The sequence below is a fragment of the Podarcis cretensis genome (genome assembly GCF_951804945.1).
Source record: "Podarcis cretensis genome assembly, chromosome: 17".
NCBI lineage: Eukaryota > Metazoa > Chordata > Lepidosauria > Squamata > Lacertidae > Podarcis > Podarcis cretensis.
Genome location: NC_137187.1, coordinates 27,548,637 through 27,572,412, shown reverse-complemented (window position 1 = coordinate 27,572,412; position 23,776 = coordinate 27,548,637). Strand labels below are relative to the sequence as shown.

The window sequence follows — 23,776 nt, the reverse complement described above, 5'->3', positions numbered from 1 at the left end:
TAAGAAATGAAAGAAAGGGGAAATTCATGCATGAATAGTCAACATTTGTAGGGAGATGGTCAAGTGGGCCAAAGCTCTGGATGAGCTCAGGACTGCAAAAGATGCTAAAAATAATAATACTAATAAGGTTTCACATGTAAAACAAAGAGATATAAAACAGGCAGAGTGGTACCTTGGGTTAAGAACTTAATTCGTTCTGAAGGTCCATTCTTAACCTGAAACTGTTCTTAACCTGAGGTACCACTTTAGTTAATGGGGCCTCCTGCTGCCGCCACGCAGCCGCCATGTGATTTCTGTTCTCATCCTGAAGCAAAGTTCTTAACCCGAGGTACTATTTCTGGGTTAGCGGAGTCTGTAGCCTGAACCGTCTGTAACCTGAAGCATCTGTAACCCGAGGTACCACTGTATATGAAATAATTATCAATATACTGCAACGCATTAGCTACAATTCTTTCTCTCCCAGGTGTTTCGGATCATTTATTACAGCACTCCTGAAAAGTTGCTAACGACTTCCGGATAATGGTTTTGAATTATCTTGTTGAGTTCATGCTTTTAAAGACAAAAGTACTTTTTTGCTGTACATCTCCAAGGATACAAAGAGAGTGCCCATACCTGACTGCCCTATTTAAAAGAAAAAGGAGTTGCACTAATGGGACAGTCTGAGATGTGTTACAACAAGCCCAAGAAATTCCCAGTTCAAATAGCAATATATTTCACAAGGGAATGTTTTTCATTCTGCTTGAAAATGTTCCCACCAGAAATTCTAGCTGCGCTTGAAATATGTTAAATCTCTCTTGCTCCCCCCCCCCCCGAACCTTTCTTTCTACAGAAACTGAATTCAGGGTTTGCAGCAAGACTCTGACTCTTTTCCATGGCCTGTGAAGGAAATGTGGCTTTGTGCTAATTATTTTCAGTCCTCAAGCAGCCACAATAGATAAGCCTGGTTAATGTATTCATTGAAATAAATTATTTGAGCTCCATTTCAGCCTCTCCTTTCTCAAGGAACAAAAGCAACAAAAAGTGATTTGCATTCAAGATTACAGCGTGAAGTTGCCCCCTCGGACAAAGCCACCAGCAACGTAACATCTGAGGCAGACATTAGCAGTGATGGGGATGTTATTTGTAAAGCAAGCACACGCCTACACTTGACCCAGAGTGTTCTAACAACAGAGAAAGCCAACATGGCCCCAGCAAATGGAGTGGCAAAAAAGGGAGAATGGGGGAAAAGAATAAAAGAACGTAACAAAAAACAACAACACGCCAATACTTCTGCTGCCAAGCAACCTTAGCTGAAAAAAAATATGGGCAACAGACTGTGGGAAAGAAAGATGAACTCATATAGGAGCAAACAAATCAAAGCTTTACATCTGCTTTAAAACCCTGTTGATTAGAACAACCTTGCTGGTGGGCCACCAAGGCATGGCGAAGACAAAAAGGAAGGATGGGGTATCCTTTATAAGCTTGAGCAAATTACGTTTTACAAAATTTACCCACTTGGAGCTTGAAAGGTGTTGTGAAAAACTGAGGGATGGGTGGGTTGAGTCAGGGTTTGCCACCAAATGTCCCCCAAAAGCAAAAGGAAAGATGAATTTAGAAAACCGTTCGGGCAAAAGATCTTCAGAGGTTTGAGAGATGCTAAGAAAGAATAAGCCTAACAGTTAACAGTTTTAAGTTCAGTGGAATTTTGCACATGGAATTGTAATGCTACTATTTTAGGTAATTTTATTATTTATATATTTTACACTTTAAAAAAATTAAACTGCCTTGAGATGTTTTTAACCTATAAAGCTTGCCTAAAAATATTTTTTATAATGATAAGTAATAATTCACATACAGTGGTACCTCGGGTTACATACGCTTCAGGTTACATATGCTTCAGGTTACAGACTCCGCTAACCCAGAAATAGTGCTTCAGGTTAAGAACTTTGCTTCAGGATGAGAACAGAAATCGTGCTGCGGCGGTGCAGCAGCAGCAGGAGGCCCCATTAGCTAAAGTGGTGCTTCAGGTTAAGAACAGATTCAGGTTAAGTACAGAACTCCGGAATGAATTAAGTACTTAACCCGAGGTACCACAGTATTCCCATTTTTAGTAATTCCTGATTAAAATGAGTCTTTACACAATGTTTCCAAATCATTCTGGTTCCCCGTTAAAAGCCAGGATCTAGACCAGCCATTCTCAGCCTGGTGCCCTCCAGATGTTTGGGATAGCTCAGTCGGTAGAGCATGAGACCCTTAATCTCATGGTTCGAGCCCCACCTTGGGCAAAAGATGACCCTTTTAGTCCCTTCCAACTCTACAATTCTATGATTCTATGATAATTCAATCAGTCCTTGCTAAACGTCAGGGGTGATGGGAATTATAGTCCAAAACATATTGAGGACAGTAGGTTGCAGAAGGCTAGTCCAAACATCATATATGATGATGGGGTGGGGGTTATTGTTTTATTTTTGCTTTAACTATTTTTTGGGTCTTCTATCCTATATTTTAAGGGACGCGGGTGGCGCTGTGGGTTAAACCACGGAGCCTAGGACTTGCCAATCAGAAGGTCAGCGGTTCGAATCCCCATGACGGGGTGAACTCCCGTTGTCCGGTCCCTGCTCCTGCCAACCTAGCAGTTCGAAAGCATGTCAAAGTGCAAGTAGATAAATAGTTACCTCTCTGGCAGGAAGGTAAACGGCGTTTCCATGTGCTGCTCTGGTTCGCCAGAAGCGGCTTAGTCATGCTGGCCACATGACCCAGAAGCTGTATGCCGGCTCCATCAGCCAATACAGCAAGATGAGCGTCGTAACCCCAGAGTCAGCCACGACTGGACCCAATGGTCAGGGGTCCCTTTACCTTTTCCCTATATTTTTATCTTGTGAACCGCCCTGAAATCTTTACATAAAGGGCAGCATATAAATTTAATAGATAACAATAATATTAAGGATCTCAGTTCCATACCCCCATATCTGAATTTCTTTTATCTTCCTCTCCTTACATCAATCTGATTCTTTATCCAAAGTTCTCTGTCCATATAGGAACTGGCGTAAACACCCCTTCATAGAATAAAGGTCAGAAGACCACTAGAAAGAATTCAAACATTCAACAACATGTTATCAAGTGATGGGACATCAAGTGATGAACACACACGTGCAAATCTCAGTTGGTGGTGCTTCAGGGTAGGAAACTTTATATCAAGCTTTGTTGTCTGGATGGTTTCCATTCCATCAACTACAGGTATATCTAGGTGCCTACTTCCTGTGCTACACCTTAGAAAGATCGTCTGGAGCAGGGCAAAGTATGCTTTTAAATACTCCCATTCCCCAGAATCAAAGAGCTGAGTGGCAGGTTCATTCTGGGTACTGCCCAACACATAATGTGGGTGCAGACATTTCTGATTTACAGGGGTTTGGCAGGCCTTACTGACAACAGGTGGCAGTCTCTGAGCCTCTTGGGCTTGCTGATCGAATGCCCGCGAAGGGGTGAGCTCCTGTTGCTCTGTCCCAGCTCCTGCCAACCTAGCAGTTTGAAAGCATGCCAGTGCAAGTAGATAAACAGGTACCGCTCTGGCGGGAAGGTAAATGGTGTTTCCATGCACTCTGGTTTCCAGAAAGCTGACTGTGGACAAACGTCGGCTCCCTTGGCCTGGAAAGCGAGATGAGCGCCGCAACCCCATAGTCATCCTTGACTGGACTTAACCATCCAGCGGTCCTTTACCTTTTACCTTACTGACAACACCCATCACACGCATGCTCAGTAGGACTGTTCACACACACACACACACACACACACACACACTGGTTTTTGAGAAACACAAAACCACAGTCCCCTAGGCACATGGAAGTCCTTGTAGAGTTCTTTGGATCCTGGCCATTGCATGTTCAAGTAAACCCAGGGTTGTTTGGGGGCTTTTTAAAAGCCTTATTTTCACTTTGTGGCAAGCTAAATTAAAACCAATGTTTCCTTCCACCCAGTGTTGCGGGTGGAGAACTTCTCATCATATCTAATATCAGCTGTTCCCTGCTAGTTCCATATCAAAAGGAAATGTGCATCATTTAAATAATTTCATCAGGCCCATCTTTCCGTGAGAAGTCTTAAGTTTGAGGGTCTTTTTCCCATGCTTGATTTTTATGTCCCCCCCCCTCCCCCAGATGCGTTTGATTGGGATGGGATTTTTAATGTTTCCTGCCAATGGTAAAACTGGTTTTAATAACTGATGCATCTCTATTCCGTTTTTTTAAAATACTACATGGTATACGAATATAGTTTTTTTACGATGCTGGAATTTTTTTCTTTTTATCTCTCCAATTTGGATATGCTCTGATCTTTGTCACATGTGTTATTAATGAAACAAGCTGGGTCACACTCTTGCAGCTCAAACTTTTTAACTGTTCTCAGATCATTGTGCAGTAAACACGAAATTTATTTTTTCTATATTATGTTATTCTATATGATGATGGCACGGGACAGAGGCTTTCATCATTGCTGGGAGAAGAGATGCAGCTCAAAGAGCCTGAGACTTTTGGCACTGAAAAGGTCTGATGTTCTATCCCAGGTAGAGATGGGGATGTCCCTTATCTGAGGAACTCTGAGGAACCACAGCTAGCCAGTGTAAACAATACAGAGTTAGAGAGATCAGTGGTCTGACTTGGTATAAACCAGCTTCCTTTATTCCTTCCTTCCTTGCTAAAGATATTTAAGCTTGGTGTGGGATGCTTTTAAAAACATTTATCCTCTTGGTTTTAATGTATCTATGTGGGGTTCACTGTCTGTTTCTTTGACTGTAAGTCGCTTCCGGTTGCCCTGGATGAGATAAAGTGACCGACAAATTTAATAAATAATAATAAAATTAAAAGCTAAGGGACAAAATCAGTGAACTTCTATTTAATGCCAGTATGTGCCTTTCGAATCTTTAGTTCCGTAACTGCTTTTAAATGCAACCTCCATGTAAGATTTCTTTCAAAAAATTATATATACAGTTAAGGACTTTTAAGCCCTACGGATTTTAATTTGGGGGGGGGGAGGGAGAGAGAGAGAGAGAGAGAGAATATGAATATGATCTTAAAACGCAAGAGGACCAAATAGTTTGTTTTACTTGAACTGTATCTACTGCATTCACATGCATGGGCATTCTTATACAGTGGTAACTCGGGTTACATACATTTCAGGTTGCATATGCTTCAGGTTACATACTCCGCTAACCCAGAAATAGTGTTTCAGGTTAAGAACTTTGCTTCAGGATGAGAACAGAATTCGTGCTCCAGTGGCGCAGCAGCAGCAGGAGGCCCCATTAGCTAAAGTGGTGCTTCAGGTTAAGAACAGTTTCAGGTTAAGAACGGACCTCCGCAACGAATTAAGTACCTAACCCGAGGTACCACTGTACTATTTCTGGGTTTTAAAAAAGAAAAACATCTATAACCATGCAATAGTCTTATAACCCAGAAAGGAGGATTAGGGCAGTGTGACAGGTTCTGCCACACTGAGTGACAAGCCTAGGTGCTGCTGCAGGGCTTCTTATTCTTCTTTGGCGATGCCTCGAGGCCGAGTAAGATTGTCTTCCATAAACACGGTTTTAACAATGGGTCCCTAAGTGACTGTGGAGGCCAATTCTGGATCCACATGTCCTTCCACAGTGGGGACATAGGTTTCTGGGCAGGAGTTGATCACGGTGTGGATTTGCCAAGTGTGCCTTCCTCTTAGCACGTTTCTCCCTTGCGTCCTGAGTTTGAGTGTCTTCAAAGCCCACAACACCTTTGGTAAAGGCTGTTCTCCAATTGGAGTGCTCACAGTCAGTGTTTATACTACATTTTTTAAAATTTGCCTTGAGACAGTCTTTAAACCTTTTTTTGTTGACCACCAGCAGTATGCTTTGCATTTTTAAGTTTGGAATAGAGTAGTTGCTTTGGAAGACGATAATCAGGCATCTGCACAACATTCCCAGTCCAACAAAGCTGATGTTGAAGAATCATTGCTTTGACACTGGTGATCTTTGCTTCTTCCAGTACACTGCTATTAGTTTGCCTGTCTTCCCAAGTGATATGTAAAAATTTTCGGAGACACTGTTGATGGAATCTTTTGAGGAGTTGGAGATGGTGTTTATAATTGGTCCATGTTTCACAAGAATACAGTAAGCATCGCAACTGTGACATAGTGAACTGAGCAGAATGGAAGACAAGAGGCAGAGAGGCACCAAAGTTTGGCCTTGCACAGAGCATCATTGAAATTTGAAAGGCCCAAGTCCACCCTCGGAGCCCATTTCACAACCAGTTCTGACGTTTCATGCCTACAGTGGTACCTCGGGTTAAGAACTTAATTCGTTCTGGAGGTCTGTTCTTAATCTGAAACTGTTCTTAACCTGAAGCACCACTTTAGCTAATGGGGCCCCCTGCTGTCGCTGCGCCGCTGCACAATTTCTGTTCTCATCCTGAAGCAAAGTTCTTAACCCGAGATAATATTTCTGGGTTAGAAGAGTCTGAAACCTGAAGTGTATGTAACCTGAAGCGTATGTAACCCAAGGTACCACTGTATTTCTATCATTCTTCTCGAAAGAACCTTGCACTTCCATTAAGTCAACTGGCATCCATTTAGTCAGCTTACAGTTCATTTTAATTAACATTTCAAGAGCAGCATATTAGACAAGATACAAATATACAGGTGGTTGAATATATTGGGATGGGGGCATGTGGAGAGAAATTACTCGGCAGTCATATGTCATTTTAAAGAATTTCAGTCTTTCAACTCGGGAAAACCAGCATCACAGCATGACCTGCAATCACTAAAGAGGATAGTTGTGGTTTTTTTGAGCAATCACAAAGGCCTCATTTTGTTCAAAGCAGCAGTGACTTGGGATGAAATGGAATATTAGAAAATTGTTGTTCATCATGACTGCTGGCTTTGGTGCAAAAAATTGTGCTAAGAGGCAACGCTACTTAGTGCCAGAGGTGTTGCAACAACTCTACAGCTTATGTCCCTTATATGCTGTTGAAGTGGAGAGTTTGACTATTTGTTACTAGGGTTGTAAACCAGTTACAAAAAGTATCTTAAATAGGGTTCCCATGTGTTCAGACAAAGGAAGAGTGAAAGCATATAGACATACCGTACTTTGTAGAAGACAAACTTCCTGCTATTTTACAGTATACTTCTTACTGTTTTAAGGCTGAATTTCATGCAGTGTTCATAACCTTATTAAGCCACAGTAGTGCTTGGGTTTTGTTTAACAGACATACAAGGATTTTCATGGGGAAAGCAAGAATATGCTTTCAGCTTCCTCCATTACCAAGAGCTACATTCTGCCATTTTCAGAAGATGTATGAAGGACCAAGAGCTCTTAAAACAATTTTTTTTTGGTTATCCTTCAGTGCACATTATTTCTGTATATGGTGCGAAATGTACTTTCTTAATGAATGATTGATTACTTTTGACTTGTATACAGCATTAGAAGGTGGTGTTCTCTTTAACCCAGATAGAGCTGGCAACTACATGGAGATGACAGGTACAGTCATCTCTGCTGCCTTCTGTTATTAATACACAGCAGTGGGAGCTGAGCCAGATAGCTTTCCCAGCATTCAGTCACTACAATTCCTGCCTCCCAAAAGAAACATGCTCAACACTGGCAATACAGGCTGAAATAGCATGTGTGAGGGAAGAAGCAGTTCTCAGCATTTGTGTGGTGTGTGTATCAATGGCTTGGGTCATAGGGACCTATAGCCCTATGGTTACAAGCAAAGCCTTATCTTGATTGGAATGATATGCTTGGAAGCAAAAGCAGGGTCAATTGAATTACTAGATGCCACTGGGTCTATCATGACATTGGCATCCTGGCTGGTCTAGGACCAATGGCAGAAACAACTGAATGTTCCTCTCAGGGTCACTGGTATCCTATCCTGTGACAACCATAGCTGTCAACATTTCCCTTTTTAAAGAGAAATTCCCTTATTCTGAATAGGATTCCTCGCAAGAAAAGGGAAAAGTTGACAGCTATGGTGACAACTGGTCTGAAGAGTTGCAGGGGCAATGGAATCTTACTGATGTGGGAGCTCATCAGGTCCTCTCAGAGGTCTGTTGAGGCCTGGGCCACTTCTGGCTTTTGAGGTCACAAACCATAATAAATGGAGCCCAACCAAAAATGACACATGGGAACAAAATAAGTCACCACCACCTTCCAAAAAGGGGACAGGAGTAAGAATTAATTAGATGGTTTTCCAGACTTTTCCCTGTGAAATGCAGTAATTGTTGTGGGGAAATATCCCTTTCACGTAATATTAACCCTGATGTTAACCCTAATATCACAGTTGATGTTAAGCACATCACAGTTAAGAAAATCTGTGACTCTAAAATGCATTTACTACAGGGGTCAGCAAACTTTTTCAGCAGGAGGCTGGTCCACTGTCCCTCAGACCTTGTGGGGGGCTGGACTATATTTTTTTTGGGGGGGGGGATGAACGGATTCCTATGCCCCACAAATAACCCAGAGATGAATTTTAAATAAAAGCACACATTCTACTCATGTAAAAACACGCTGATCCCCGGATCATCCACAGGCTGGATTTAGAAGGCAATTGGGCCAGATCTGGCCCCCGGGCCTTAGTTTGCCTACCCATGATTTGCTACTTCTGTGCTGCAGACAGTAAAACATGTTTACTACTTATATGAAGCTATAGTTAAGCCAAAGTGCCTTAAATTTCAATTTCCATCCTTTTTGTTACACAGGTGGATTTGTAAGCACATTAAGTAGAATGTTAAGTAGAAAGCTTTTTGATCCAAGAACCAGAACCATCAGGATAGCTTTTCATTGGAGTATAAAGCAGAATTATGTTGTTGAGGAAACTCTTGAGAGTCCCATGGACTGCAAGAAGATCAAACCTATCCATTCTAAAGGAAATCAGCCCTGAGTGCTCACAGGAAGGACAGATCCTGAAGCTGAGACTCCAATACTTTGGCCACCTCATGAGAAGAGAAGACTCCCTGGAAAAGACCCTGCTGTTGGAAAAGATGGAGGGCACAAGGAGAAGGGGGCGACAGAGGACGAGATGGTTGGACAGTGTTCTCGAAGCTACTAACATGAGTTTGACCAAACTGTGGGAGGCAGTGGAACACAGGAGTGCCTGGTGTGCTCTGGTCCATTGGGTCACGAAGAGTCGGACACGACTAAACAACAACAACAACTTTCTGTAGATGAACTTTCCTAACACAACAGTTTGCTTTCCTAGAATGCAAATTCCTTTCTACCCTTGGCCATGATTCTCATGACACCCTCCTCAAGCACAATTGGCTGGCTTGGATTTGCCATTGCACTGTGAACAGCTCCCATCAGCTCCAGCCAGCACGGCCAATGGCAAAGGAGGATGGGAGTTGTAGTCCAGCCACACACCTGGAGGGCCATTTGGTCCCCATCTTTGGCCCGCAAGGCCCCTTTCCAAGCTCTCGCATGCCTGTGCCAACGGTGAGGTCGACGAGTCTACTGAAGTTTAACACAGTGAAAAATTGGCATTTGTCAGGCTGTTAAAGGACAAGATGGCACATGCCGAGCGCTAGTAAACAATGTAACTACCCATTTGCATGCACAATTAAAAGCTCCAGCAGATATGATGGCAGGGCGATAGCCTTAAAAGTAGATCCTGCTCTTTATTGCCGTCAGGAGTACACTTTGCTCTTCTTCCCAGTAGTCATGTATGGAAGTGAGAGCTAGACCATAAAGAAAGCTGATCGCCGAAGAATTGATGCTTCTGAATTATGGTGCTGGAGGAGACTCTTGAGAGTCCCATGGACTGCAAGAAGATCAAACCTATCCATTCTGAAGGAAATCAGCCCTGAGTGCTCACTGGAGGGACAGATCGTGAAGCTGAGACTCCAATGCTTTGGCCACGTCATGAGAAGAGAAGACTCCCTGGAAAAGACCCTGATGTTGGGAAAGATGGAGGGCACAAGGAGAAGGGGGCGACAGAGGGCAAGATGGTTGGATAGTGTTCTCGAAGCTACCAGCATGAGTTTGACTAAACTGCAGGAGGCAGTGGAAGACAGAAGTGCCTGGTGTGCTCTGGTCCATGGGGTCACGTAGAGTCGGACACGACTAAACGACTAAACAACAACAAAAATAAAGCAGAACTGTTTTCTAAGTGAATAACAGGAATAATGTCTATTGAGTGTTAGTTTTTTCCACTGCTTCTAAATTATCAGGTTGCTGGCTTTGTCTGAAAAGGTTATTTTTCCTCTGCTGATAACTGAAATAGTTCAGCTATAGATATTCAGTAACTTCATGGTATATGCTCAAATAATTATCTTTTCTGATAATTTTTACAACTGAGTTGTTTAAATGTATTTCAGCATGGTAGATAATAAAAAAGAATGGCTGTTTAACCTGAGATTTCAAACCCTACACAAATCCTTATTTGTGTTGTCATCTGTATTTAAAAGGCCTAAGACTATATTATTAAATTATTATTATTGTTATTGTTATTAACATTCCAGTGTATTAAGAATTAATAAAATGATCCAGAGATACTAGTGGTGAGCTGAAAAGAACCCCCCTCTTTCTCATTTGGGTAATTCATCATAATCAGTACTGAGTCCAGCACCTCACTTATTCAGAGATGGGTGGATTTCACAACTAACAGCAAGCAAGCAGTGACTAGAAAGTATTCTGAGATAGTAGAGAAGTGAACTGGACAGGGTGACATCCTGTTTTCTCAGCTGGGATTGTTTATTTGCAAATAGCAGCCTCGCCCTCTGAAGTAACCCAAGGACTTTGAGCATGTAAACAACTGCTTTGTTAATTACATTGAACTAACTACAAATCAGACCAAACATATTGTTAAAGTTTTTTTGGGGGGTACCCCCCTAAATTCTAAAAATTAATAAATGGAAGGATTTTGATTAGTTGGGATGTGAAGGGAGAAATGCAAGTTGCAGAGGAATTCCTGGGCTAGCCTGTGCAAAAAAACTGACCTCACTGAGGGCCATTGGCATAGCAAAAGAACTGTCCTCCCCTGTTGACCTGAGGTGTGAACAGAGACTGGGGATTTGGAAGTTTGCCTGGATAACTGGGTGTGAGGTGTCAGGAAAAGCCACCTGTTAGCAGGTGTGTTGGGTAGAAGGAGGAGGAAGGAGGCAGAAAGAATCCTAGGGTCCATCTTGGGCAGGATGGATGAAGGCTCGCTGCACTGCTGTGGGGGACAAGCCCATCTTGAAATGACCATGCTGTAAGCTCTGGACTCCCTCCATGCAGACTGAAGGTGCAAATAGGTGAATAAACCATGTTTCTTAAGGCTATGACCATCTCTGCCATGTCTCAGTTCTCCAAAGGAACACAGATGCTGGGTGAGTGCCTGGAACCCCCTGGGATCTTGCTATTTCTCAGCAGAGAACGAGTGTGGCACCCAATGTTTGTAACAATATAAATTCCATTTACCTGTGTTAATTTCACACATTCTGGAAATCTCATTTTAGACATTTTGTTCAGGACTTCCCCATTAAGATTAGAATGTAGAGGCAATCCATATACTTGGAGGATAGCATATATTTAGAGCAGGGATTGGAGACTTGTGGCCATTCAGATATTTCATGGAATCATAGAACTGTAAAGTTGGAAGGGGCCATGGGGGTCATCAAGTCCAACCCCCTACAATGCGGGAATATGCAGCTGTCCCATGTGGGGATTGAACCTCTAGTTCACATTAGCCCTAGGCAGCATGGCCAATGGTTAGGGACAATGGAAACTGAACATCATCTGGTGGGTCACTTCTCTGGTATGGGAGTAGTAATAATAATAATTTATTATTTGTACGCCGCCCATCTGGCTGGGTTTCCCCAGCCACTCTGGGTGGCTTACAACAAAGATTAAAAATACATTAAAATGTCACACATTAAAAACTTCCCTGAACTGCCTTCAGATGTCTTCTAAATGTTAGGTAGTTGTTTATCTCTTTGACATCTGATGGGAGGGTGTTCCACAGGGTGGGTGCCACTACCGAGAAGGCCCTCTGCTTGGTTTCCTGTAGCTTTGCTTCTCGCAATGAGAAAACCGCCAGAAGGCCCTCGGTGCTGGACCTCAGTGTCCGGGCTGAACGATGGGGGTGGAGACGCTCCTTCAGGTATACTGGGCCGAGGCCATTTAAGGCTTTCAAGGTCAGCACCAACACTTTGAATTGTGCTTGGAAGCGTACTGGGAGCCAATATAGATCTTTCAAGACCGATGTTATGTGGTTTTGGCGGCCTCCTCCAGTCACCAGTCTATCTGCCGCATTCTGGATTAGTTGTAGTTTCTGGGTCACCTTCAAAGGTAGCCCCACATAAAGCGCATTGCAGTAGTCCAAGCGGGAGATAACTAGAGCATGCACCACTCTGGTGAGACAGTCTGCAGGCAGATAGGGTCTCAGCCTGCGTACCAGATGGAGCTGATAAACAGCTGCCCTGGACACAGAATTGACCTGCGCCTCCATGGACAGCTGTGAGTCCAAAATGAGTCCCAGGCTGCACACCTGGTCCTTCAGGGACACAGTTGCCCCATTCAGGACCTGGGAGTCCTCCACACCAGCCTGCCCCCTGTCCCCCAAGAACAGTACTTCTGTCTTGTCAGGATTCAACCTCAATCTGTTAGCTGCCATCCATCCTCCAACTGCCTCCAGGCACTAACACAGGACCTTCACCGCCTTAAGAGAGGTAGAGCTGGGTGTCATCTGCATGCTGATGGACACCCAGTCCAAACCCCCTGATGATCTCTTCCAGCGACTTCATGTAGATGTTAAAAAGCATGGGGGAGAGGAGCTGCTATATCGGTAGTTATTTGGCTACAAGTTGAGGTCCCCAGCATCACCTCCCACACTGCTCTCCAGAGGGTTGGATGATGCTCTGGAATGCTGGCAGCTGATGGCACTGGAAACTCCAAGAAGAATCTGCAAATGCCACCTCACCACTCAAAAGGCAGAAAGGGCATTTCTGTCTGTTGAAAGTGAACTTTGGATCAGGACCAAGGCAACTTCTTAAAGCATGGTTTTTCCTCACAGCACCATTAGATGCTCTGTGCTACTGCCCTCTGTAAAATGTTCTGTGTATTTTTGAAAGACGGTCTCTTATAAGAAAATATGTACCCACCAGCGCAATCCTACAAATGTCTATTCAAATATTTTAAATACAGACATATGGAAGCATGAGTATACTTAAACCCCTGAAAGGCAAGCTAAGGAACTAGGAATGTGAACAGTTTGGCCTCTGCTTTGTTCTGATCTAGCTTTAAAGACTTAAGAGTATGTCTCTCTCTTCTTGAAACCAGAGTTGCATTTTTGGGGACTTAATGGCAGATGGATACAAAATCTCTGAGATTTATCCTATCTGTATAAGTCTGGCAAGAATTATGAAGAAAAACATCTAACATTGAAAAGTGTGTGTGGGGTGTTCTTTCTAAATTTGCATTCCATTAATAACTGGTGTTTAACCTTTTTCATATCTCTGTTTTGGTGAGATGAGGCCTGTCTGGATCATAATTGTATAATAGCATTAAACGTCTTTCCATTATATGTAATTATTTCCTTGTGACAACAAATTAAATACTGAAAGTTGTTATATTCCATTAATTTGGGTGTTAATATGGCTTTTGGATATTTTAAGAAAGTTTTTGCCCTTTTTAACATTGTGTACTCTTGGATACAAATTGCATGATTATGTACATATACAATTTCTGCTGTACAGTTCACATGGATAAAAGCTTGGCTTTCCCCTCCACTATAAATGCTAAGTGTGGCTGGCCTCGCCATAACATTTTCAATAAAAAAGTCATTATTCAACAGACTCAGAAACCACACTCAGCCTAACATCATTCTGTTTTAATAAGTTTGCATTGAACTGTTGTTGTTTTGCTTTGAGACTGGGCTGATAATCTTCAATGAGCCATAGTTCAAAATCTTGTCTGATCTTTCTAGTCATTTTCTAATCTGAAAGAAAACCCACATCTAACGTGAGAACAGATATTAGGGCAAGGCCCAATTCAGGAAAAAGACAAGGAGAGGAAGCATTTGTTCACCACATTGAATATCATTCCTTAGAGCATCTTAATGTACAGGGATGATAAGCAGAGCCATGTGGACTCTGCTTAATGAGAAACAAAAGGATGTCACAGCAGAATAATGGAAGCTCATCTTTAACACTTTTCCATATGTGTTCTGCATAAAGGCAATGCCTCAGTGTTCCATGTAACTGAGTGGCCCAGGAATTCGGGGGGGGGGGTAAATTTTGCTATGAACAATGAGGTTCCAGAAGAAGTGAAATCTCCCACCCAGTCATGAGAACTGTAGCAGTTGACTTCCCTCTTCTAAGGTAGAGTCCATCACCAGTGGGTGGTTGCTATCCAAAATCAGAACTAGAACTATTACATTAACCAAAGACTAGAGCATTCAAATTGGAAAATGTAGGGGGAGTCACTTAAGTACGGTAAGTGCTAAATCAAACACAACTATTGAAATACACTGTTCAGTTCCCCAGTTTGTGTTTTGAAAAACGAAATGAAACACCAGTACTGTATTTATAAACACATAGAAAGATGAAATGAGCAGATTATGCAAGCAGCTGTTTCAAGGATAAGCAGAAGGGGTGTGTGGGTGTGGGTGGGTGCGTGGGTGTGGGTGTTCTCCCACTTCTATTGATCAGACAACAAGCTCATTGGCAGACCAACTCTGCTTTTGCATTACAAAGATGTCTGGAAATGTGACGCAAAGGCTGGTGACATTAACCCCACCATGTGGGAATCCCTTGCAGACAACCATAGTGCCAGGAGACAATCAGTCAAGTTGTGTATCCACAGCAGTGACCAGAGAAGGAATGACCACTGAGAAGAGTGCAGAAAGAAGAAATGCTATGGTACATCTGCATCAGCTCAACCGGATGCCTTCATCTGCCCCAACAGCAACAAAACATGTATCTCCTGTATTTGTCTCTACAACCACAGCAGGCGCTGTGACTCTCCAATGGTTTGACTTCACCCCTGAAGGCGCACTCTTCCACTGTCACCCGAGACAGACAGAGGCCAACAGCAGCAGTTATCGTCCACTCTGAAAACTGCACAGTGCACAAAAGTGGCAGAGGGATAAACAACCAGGGAACATTTTCCATATTTCTTGATGCACAGCTATTAATCACCTAACAGTTTGTTGTGTTCAAACCAATGGCAAATAAATTCTAATTGTTCCAAAATGTTTGTAGCCAGTATTGCCTGTAAAAATAAGGGGGGGGGCTCAACTCTCATCCTATCCTAAAATAAAATGAAAAGGATATTATATTCTTGCTCTTTCCCCCTTCATTTAAACGGTTTTACTGATTTGATAATAGCGTGCTGAAGAATTGCAAAAAACTGGGCAGCTGTCAACAGTGTATTTGGCAGACTCCTAAATTTATTATGTAGTCCATCTACCATCTGCCAGACCTGACCCTCGCATCTTCCCTGTTAACAATCTTCACATACAATCTCTTTCCAACTCCCATTGGGGTCTAGCCAACAGCATTCACACACACACAAAAATTCTTCCTGTGAATTACAAACAACATGCAAACATCTATCCTCTGGCAATGGGGGTGGGGTGGGGTACTTCACAAGGGTGCTATGTGTAGCGCAAATTGTTTGTTTGTGTGTATGTCACAGAAACAGCATACACGCTTGTAATTTCTGCACAAGTAGCAAAACAGAAAGAAAGAAAAAAATGAGAGTCCTCATTGCTGTTTCCTGCTAATAATCCACAAGCTGCCAAAGTAACTTGAACCTCTCTCCTCTACACACCCAGTCCCTAAGTCACTAACCTTCCCAACAGCACTGACAGCAATGATTGCCTGGAAAAGAATTGCAAAGGCTAAGAAAAAACAGCTTTCCATACAAAAAGAATTTGGGGGGCTGAACTGTGATCAGAGTGTTATACTAACAATGCAAATGTGGTGGCAATTTTGAAACCTTTCTTCACACACAGATAGACATATGGACATCAAGCTGCTATTCTGTGCCTACTTACCTGAGAGCAAGCCCTACTGAGTTCAATGGGGCTGACTTCTGAGTAGACATGCACTGCAGCTATTTTTCAACTTGCCCTCAGTTCTCCTCGTTTCTATGCACAACCCATCAACACACTTTATCTCGTTATTACATCAGAGAATATTGCCTCAGTGATGTAGAAGAGCACAGTACATCTGGTAAGTAAGGAAATAAATCACAAGGCTGGCTTTTGGGAGTCCTCCACCCCCCACCCCGCCCACTACCCTGGTTTAAATAAAAAGAATTGTTTCATCATCTGCTGCTTCCCTGCTAGCTGCTCAGCCCTGTAGGCTCATATGGCCTGTTTTGGCTTAGGAGAACTTTCTCACTAGCAGATGAAGGCTGGCACACACCAAAAAAGAGGCTCACAGCTGTGCAATATGCTGCGCTGCATTAACTACAAATCCCCAGCTACATTATGAAATTTTTATTTCATACTCCGCCACCCCCCACCCCACCCCCCAAAATATGAAATCTGTACTTGCTACATTCTCAACTTGACAGGATGACAGGCACACAGAAGATTAGCCCAGCCCTCTTGTCTGCCAAGAGTAATTTTCTAAAAGCTAACCTTCTGGTGTCGAGAACTCCCACTTTCTTCTCAAACTTGTTTATGCATAAACCATAATTTCATCCACAGTTTTCTTAATTAAACCAAATGCACACATGTAACCGAGCAGATGTTTTCACTAGGTACACTTGCATGAAATAATCTGCCCAAATATAGGAAGGCAGGACGCTCTCTTAGTATAAGTAAGACCGGGGGGGGGGGGGGTGTCTATTTGGCTTGGTGTTGTCAACAATGACTAGCAGCCGATCTCCAGGGATTTCAGACATCTCCTACCTGGAGATGTAAGAGGTTAAAGCTGGGACCTTTTCAATGCAAGGTACATGGTCTATTACCAATCGGTCACCCTTCTGATTGCCCAGTTCCTAAGGCAATCAAGTCACTAACACATACTCACAAAATAACAATTATAAGTAATAATAATAATAATAATAATAATAATAATAATAATAATAATAAAATTATTTGTACCCCGCCCATCTGACTGGGTTGCCCCAGCCACTCTGGGCAGCTTCCAGTGTATATGAAAAGATGTAAAGGTAAAGGGACACCTGACCATTAGGTCCAGTCATGACCGACTCTGGGGTTGCGGCGCTCATCTCGCTTTATTGTCCGCAGACAGCTTCTGGGTCATGTGGCCAGCATGACCAAGCTGCTTCTGGCAAACCAGAGCAGCACACAAAAACGCCGTTTACCTTCCCACCGGCGCGGTACCTATTTATCTACTTGCACTTTGATGTGCTTTTGAACTGCTAGGTTGGCAGGAGCAGGGACCAAGCAACAGGAGCTCACCCCGTCACGGGGATTCAAACCGCTGACCTTCTGATCGGCAAGTCCTAGGCTGTGTGGTTTAACCCACAGCACCACCCATGTCCTCGAAAACATAGTAAAACATTAAACCTTAAAACCCAGAACCCTAAGTGAAGGATAGGGCTGGGAGATACAACAATATATCATCCAAAACTGGTTTGAAGCTCATATTGCTATATCCATTTCATAATTTTTGACCTGGTTTATCATGATGTGTGTGTGAGAGAGAGAGCTATGCAAAAATAACAATGTGGGGGAAACTGTGAAGCCAGCCAATGCTTCTCTCGATTCCTGCAGCTCTTGTTAACCCTGCCAGCTCAGTATATTGCTGCAGTGTATAGCTGGCGATACAGTGCTATGTTGAAAGCTACTTATTGCCCAGCCCTGTTGAAGGGGAGCTAAAAGGCAGCAGAAGCATTGCAACCACCAGCAAACACTTTAGCACATATTAGCATCTATCAAAGTTAGCAGCCTCCAATGCTATGGAAGCTGAGGGATCTAAACAGGCTTTGGGATTGGAATATTGTGAAGCTGGTTTTGTTGCCGTTAGCATTGTCCCACTTATTTAAAAATCATTTTGAACTTCTTTCTAACTTGTGTATCTTTAAACTTGGGGGTTTGTTGCGTTTGGATTAAAAGATGTGAGGTGTGCCTGGGAAGAAAGGAGCTGGGGAGAGAACAGGGACTTTTATCATTCTTTTATCTAAGCAAGCCACTCACACCACAAATAAGGTGGACTTATTTACATCTGAACTCCCTCTCTAACCCCAATATAGTTCTCCATGTTCTTTTCTGCATGCCATTCACCATTCCTTCAACCTTACCTCCTCTCCAGCCATGCCATCTCCTATCACCCTCATCTGTCCCACCTGCAATAAAACATGTCTCTCCTGTATCAATTTCTACAACTACAGTACGTGCTGTAACACTCCAGAGATTAGACTTTGCCCACGAAGACACACTCTTCCATTGTCTCCCAAGACAGACGGATGCCAAGAACAACATATCATGACATACAATGACTGTGAGATCCACAAGTACATCTCTGGTCAAATGTCAAAGCGGATACACAACAACATCCTATACTGGTTATTATTTTTCAATTAAGTTGTGTCCTTAGATTTTATTCTAATCTCTAATGGCAAGAACAGAGGTTTTGAAAGCAAAATGGTGTCAATGTCAACAAAAGGAAGATGCTTCTGTCTCTTCTAGGGGAATGCCAAATGTATGCAGAAGACAACTTCCTTCAGCGATGGCACAGGGCTATGCTCACCCACTATTTCTCAGTCTAACAATCTGCAAGGAGATGTTCAACTGGTTGGCTTTGAAATGGCTGAGCGGCAAAGTTCATTTTAGCTATAACTCAGCCCTAATTTTATCTGTCAGCAATTTTATGCAGCTTCCCAGACATAATAGGTGATTGCCAAGTTCGTTTTTGAATAAAACCACCCTTCTAAAAAAAGTATCGTATTAATATGTCAGCAGGCAATGAAATATTTTCATTCGACAGTTTTTCTTCAACATTTGCTTATGCACCAACATAAAACGGGATATTTTTTTTTAAAAAAATGGCAATTTCATTAGGTGCTAGTCTGAATGTTTGTTTGAAAGCATTTGATTTGGCATAGCTGTTCTTTCTGTGGTCCCCACACCCAAATCTCCTGACTGGGCAATGCTGGTTTGTTCATTTCAGGACTGAAGTTGGTCTGATATGAGAGGTTAAAAAGTTATCAAAATAGTAAGAACCACTGCCAAGCGAAAAAGAGAATTGTGAGATTTAAAAATGCCCTGGTTGTGCTGTTATAACACATAAAGTGCTAAGAAAATCTGTCCCCCCCCTCCAGGCTTCATGAACTCTGCCCTCCAAATGGACTCCCCTTCCAAAATGAGCTTTTAATTCTGCTTAGCCCCCATTTACATTGGAGGAAAACGAGATCCAGATTTAGTTGCTGTTCATCTCAGATTTAGTTGCTATTCATCTCATCTGATTTAGGATTTGCCATTGTGTTTTGACCCAAACTTGTGCCTATGTAACCCCTGTGGGCTTCAATACACCTGTTACTTCATTGCAGGCTTTTAAGCTATTGTGCACAGATTGGGTTAGGGAGGAGCGGAAGCACATGACAGAATGCTTTCAAGGCTTTAGGTAAAGGTAATGGGAGCCCTGACCATTAGGTCCAGTCATGGCTGACTCCGGGGTTGCAGCGCTCATTCGCTTTATTGGCCGAGGGAGCCGGCGTACAGCTTCCGGGTCTTGTGGCCAGCATGACTAAGCTGCTTCTGGCGAACCAGAGCAGCGCACAGAAACACCGTTTACCTTCCCGCCAGAGTGGTACCTATTTATCTACTTGCGCTGGTGTGCTTTCAAACTGCTAGGTTGGCAGGAGCAAGGACAAAACAACGGGAGCTCACCCCATTGTGGGGATTCGAACAACCAACCTTCTGATTGGCAAGTCCTAGGCTCTGTGGTTTAACCCACAGTGCCACCCACGTCCCTCAAGGCTTTAGACGGCCTTTTAACTCTTTTAACTAAGAACTGCAAGAACGGGATATTCAGAGCAGGCCTGGGCTATCTAGTTATTTTTAAAAGGCGAGTTCTATCCACCCCAAGTAGAATTCAGCGCAGCACTGAGGAAACTGTTCCATCAACGCAATAATTTCTGCTTGTCAAATGGGACCACCTGCCCTTTTCTCCCTGCACGCACTGTTCTGGGGTTCTCCTGGCCCCCTAAGCCAACTGAGGAGGCAGTGGCATAGCGTGGGTTGCCAGCGTCCGGGGCCGCATGGAGGATGGCAGATTAGAGGGAAGGAAACCAATGGAGTACACATGTGCCTTCAACTGCCTAATGGTGTCCACGTCACCCAGCAACCAGAGAGATAAGAAAAGAAGAGTCATTCTGTTGTCTGGGGATCTCACTTCCTTGCCCATATGGAGAAGCGGTCTTCAGCAGATCCCAGCAACAGAAGTGCACAGCTATATTGTGACAGCACCAGATGCTGAAATATTGTGCCCTGAACAATTCTGTGCCTGGGGCAACTGTCCCTGTGCCCCCCACATGCTACGCCAAAAGGGGAAGGAGGGAAGGAAGTCCCATACTCAAGCAGGAAACCTTGCAGTAGACTCCACTAGTGGAATGGGATGATTGGATCCAGCCCCTCATCATCATCATCATCATCATCATCATCATCATGATTATTATTATTATCTGGGGGCAGGGCTCTCTCAAAGCATACTTAAGTAATCATATTGCAGTCTGTATCTTTAACTATACCTGGGGTTTTTAAAAATAAAAAATAACACTGCTAATTCATGCAGCCATTGATTCAACAATTGTAATGTGTGCTGCTGCCCTTAGTTCACTTAAAATATTTCAAGCAGCATCTTAACTTCTGCGATGCTAACAAAGCCCAGCATTTGCAAACTGGAAAAGTATGCATTACAGCAATAAAGGCATCCTTTGAAGAGAATGCACGATTTAAAAACATGTGGTGTTGTAATTAAAGCTGGGGGGTGGGGGCGGGATTCAATAAAATATCTATCTTTCTTTCCTGTCAAGCTGCTTCAGAAAATATTTACCATGACACAGAATTGTTTATCTGTTCTTCGTTTGTTTTGAAAGCGGCCATCAAATTGGTAGCTAACTATTCCCTGGCACTAGGCAAAAAACTGATTGATTTCAGACAATATCACTTAGATGCAAAGAGGCCTTGCTAGCGAGCCTAATTTCCTTACTGTGCTACATACACTTTATTTAACCACAAACCACCTGCATGAATTTTTATTTTTGTAAGAACTCATTAAGACGTTTAACAGGACTGTGGAGCACTGCTTTATGCAACATTTAGTGTTGGCTATCAGCTGTTCGGAAGGACTGAGAATGTTTTATAAAGTGAGAGTAACAGAAAGCAGAGGGAACAATGAGATGAACATGCAGCGTTTGTCTATGGGTCCAAGTCCTCTAGAATGCACAAACGAAGATTTAACAGGTCAATGATTCTAGCAACTTTGATACTTGGGCAGTAAATACTGTTCAAACTTGAGTGCTTTTAAAAAAACAAATCCATTTTGCTCATTTCTATTTCTTTTGCTTGTTCAATATAGGCAGGGATTGGCCAGTTCACCTAAGAACCTAGCATTGCCTTTGTATGTGAAACTGATCCACCAAGGGCACGCACTAATGGTTTTTTTCAGCAGCAGGTGTGCACCTGCACTACAAGTTTAATTATATCTGCATGCTGCTTACAAGCATTCCAGGAGTGTGGCTGCTTAATTAGTCATTTGAGTAGTAGGCCTGGAGCACAGGTGGAAAGGCATTTCCAAACAAGCTGTTATACAATTTTCATTTGGTACATGTGCAGTCGAACAAAACTTCCTGGACCACAGCAAGCATGCAGTCGCCTCCCTAAAATATAAATCCTTTCTTAGAGAGACAGTGGAGTAACATAGGCAATAGGATGCATCCAATGTTACTCCTACTTAGAGTATACCCTATGTGCACTCATGAACAGGCAAACTTAGGTTCATTAATTCCAATGGTTCTACTCTGGGTAGGACTAGCAGTGGACACAAGTCAATAAGTATTGCAATCTACATCCTTAGTGTTAGGATGAGTACGTAGCCATGCTAGTGGCGACATGCTTAATTTTCTATTACAAGACATGCTTAATTTTCTATTACAAGTGCCTCTATTACAAGCACTGTGTTTGGACTGAAGAAACCTGCCTTCAAATCCCCAGGCGGTAATGAAGTTCTATTGGTTAGTCATTAATCTCAGTTTAGGGTGGCGCTGTGGGTTAAACCACAGAGCCTAGGACTTGCCGATCAGAAGGTCGGCGGTTTGAATCCCCGTGACGGGGTGAGCTCCCGTTGCTCGGTCCCTGCTCCTGCCAACCTAGCAGTTCGAAAGCACGTTAAAGTGCAAATAGATAAATAGGTACCGCTCCGGTGGGAAGGTGAACGGCGTTTCCGTGCGCTGCTCTGGTTCGCCAGAAGTGGCTTAGTCATGCTGGCCACATGACCCGGAAGCTGTCTGCGGACAAACGCCGGCTCCCTCGGCCAATTAAGCAAGATGAGTGCCACAACCCCAGAGTCGGCCCCGACTGGACTTAATGGTCAGGGGTCCCTTTACCTTTTTTAACCAATCTCACATAGGTTTTGTGAATATAAAATGTGGAAAACACCATATACACTGCCCTTGTCTCCTTCAAAAGTTGCAAGCAAATAAGAATTAATTACTGGAGTTATTCCAAAAAAGTAAAATTCCAGAAACTACATTCATCATCATCATCATCATCATCATCATTATTATTAATAATAATAGAATTTATATACTACCCTATACCAGGGGGTCTCAGGGCGGTTCATGGAGTTTGGTGCATCATTCTCCTTCCAGTACAGGAAAATCCAACACGTGTTTTCTTGTGAACGATTTCCATGGCCTCTTTTCTCATTAGAAGGGAAGAGGCATGTGGCCTGGCCAACTTATATTCCTGGTTTTCTTTACGTGGCAACAACTGTAGGTGCAGTCTGTTTATACAGATTTTTCACCTGACCACAGAAGAAAGCACTTTCAAAGTTATAAATAATTAGATCATAGATTTACGGAAATTTGGCAGGAGGAATGAGGAACAGGTGTACATTTGAAAGTACACTGGACTCTTTGTATACTGAACTGGCTAGAATTAAATTTATATCCCCTCGATCGGTTGGGCATGACAAAAACACGAATCTTCCAAAGGCCTACATGCAAGTCTCCTACCTGGAGAGACAGGTTGTTACAAGGCGCAGATCTTGCAAAAATGTCTAGATGCACACTATTAAGAATGAAAAGGACTCAGACCGACACACAAACATCTTTAGATCAACAGGCAATGACATTGACCTAGAGACACTACGGAATGTTTTATTAGACATTCTTGCAATTTGGAGTTCCACATTTTGAAAAGTCTATCAATCTTATTTCAAGAACAGACATCCCACTTTTCAATTTATATGAAGAAAAATAACAATCAGAACACAATGATTCAAGGCTTACCATTCTAGCTCCTGATGGCCCGAACAACAGCAACAATTTTATTAATTTGTAAGCCGCTTATCTGACTGGGTTGCTCGATTTTGCATGTCCTTCCCTTTTGACATTTAAATTGTCCTTACGGTAAGCTTGGCTTCAAACTGAACTGAGTGATTTTGACATTTTGTGATATAAAGATAATTTTGCAACAACAAAATGGGTATGTGGCATATGAGCAACTTAGTTATTTAATAACTGAATTTCTGCAGCTTCCAATGGAAGAAAAGTGGTTACAATGACAACTACAATAGTTACTTTGTGCTGAAAAAGGAAGAGGGGGTTGAGGCTATTCTGACACACAGTCCATGGCACAAAGCAAACAAATTCCTTTATGTCACAGAT

General features: G+C 42.8%; 1 protein-coding gene and 1 long non-coding RNA gene across 3 annotated transcripts in view; both read right to left on the bottom strand.

Moving 5' to 3' along the window:
* The window catches only part of ADAMTSL1 (ADAMTS like 1), a 496,501-nt gene that overhangs the window by 423,643 nt on the left and 49,082 nt on the right, over positions 1-23,776 (bottom strand). The window lies entirely within an intron of this gene.
* LOC307206662 lies at positions 13,776-16,064 on the bottom strand. Its single transcript, XR_013834468.1, has 2 exons — positions 15,966-16,064; positions 13,776-13,904 (listed from the first exon to the last, which is right to left on the bottom strand). It is a non-coding gene; the product is annotated as an uncharacterized lncRNA (long non-coding RNA).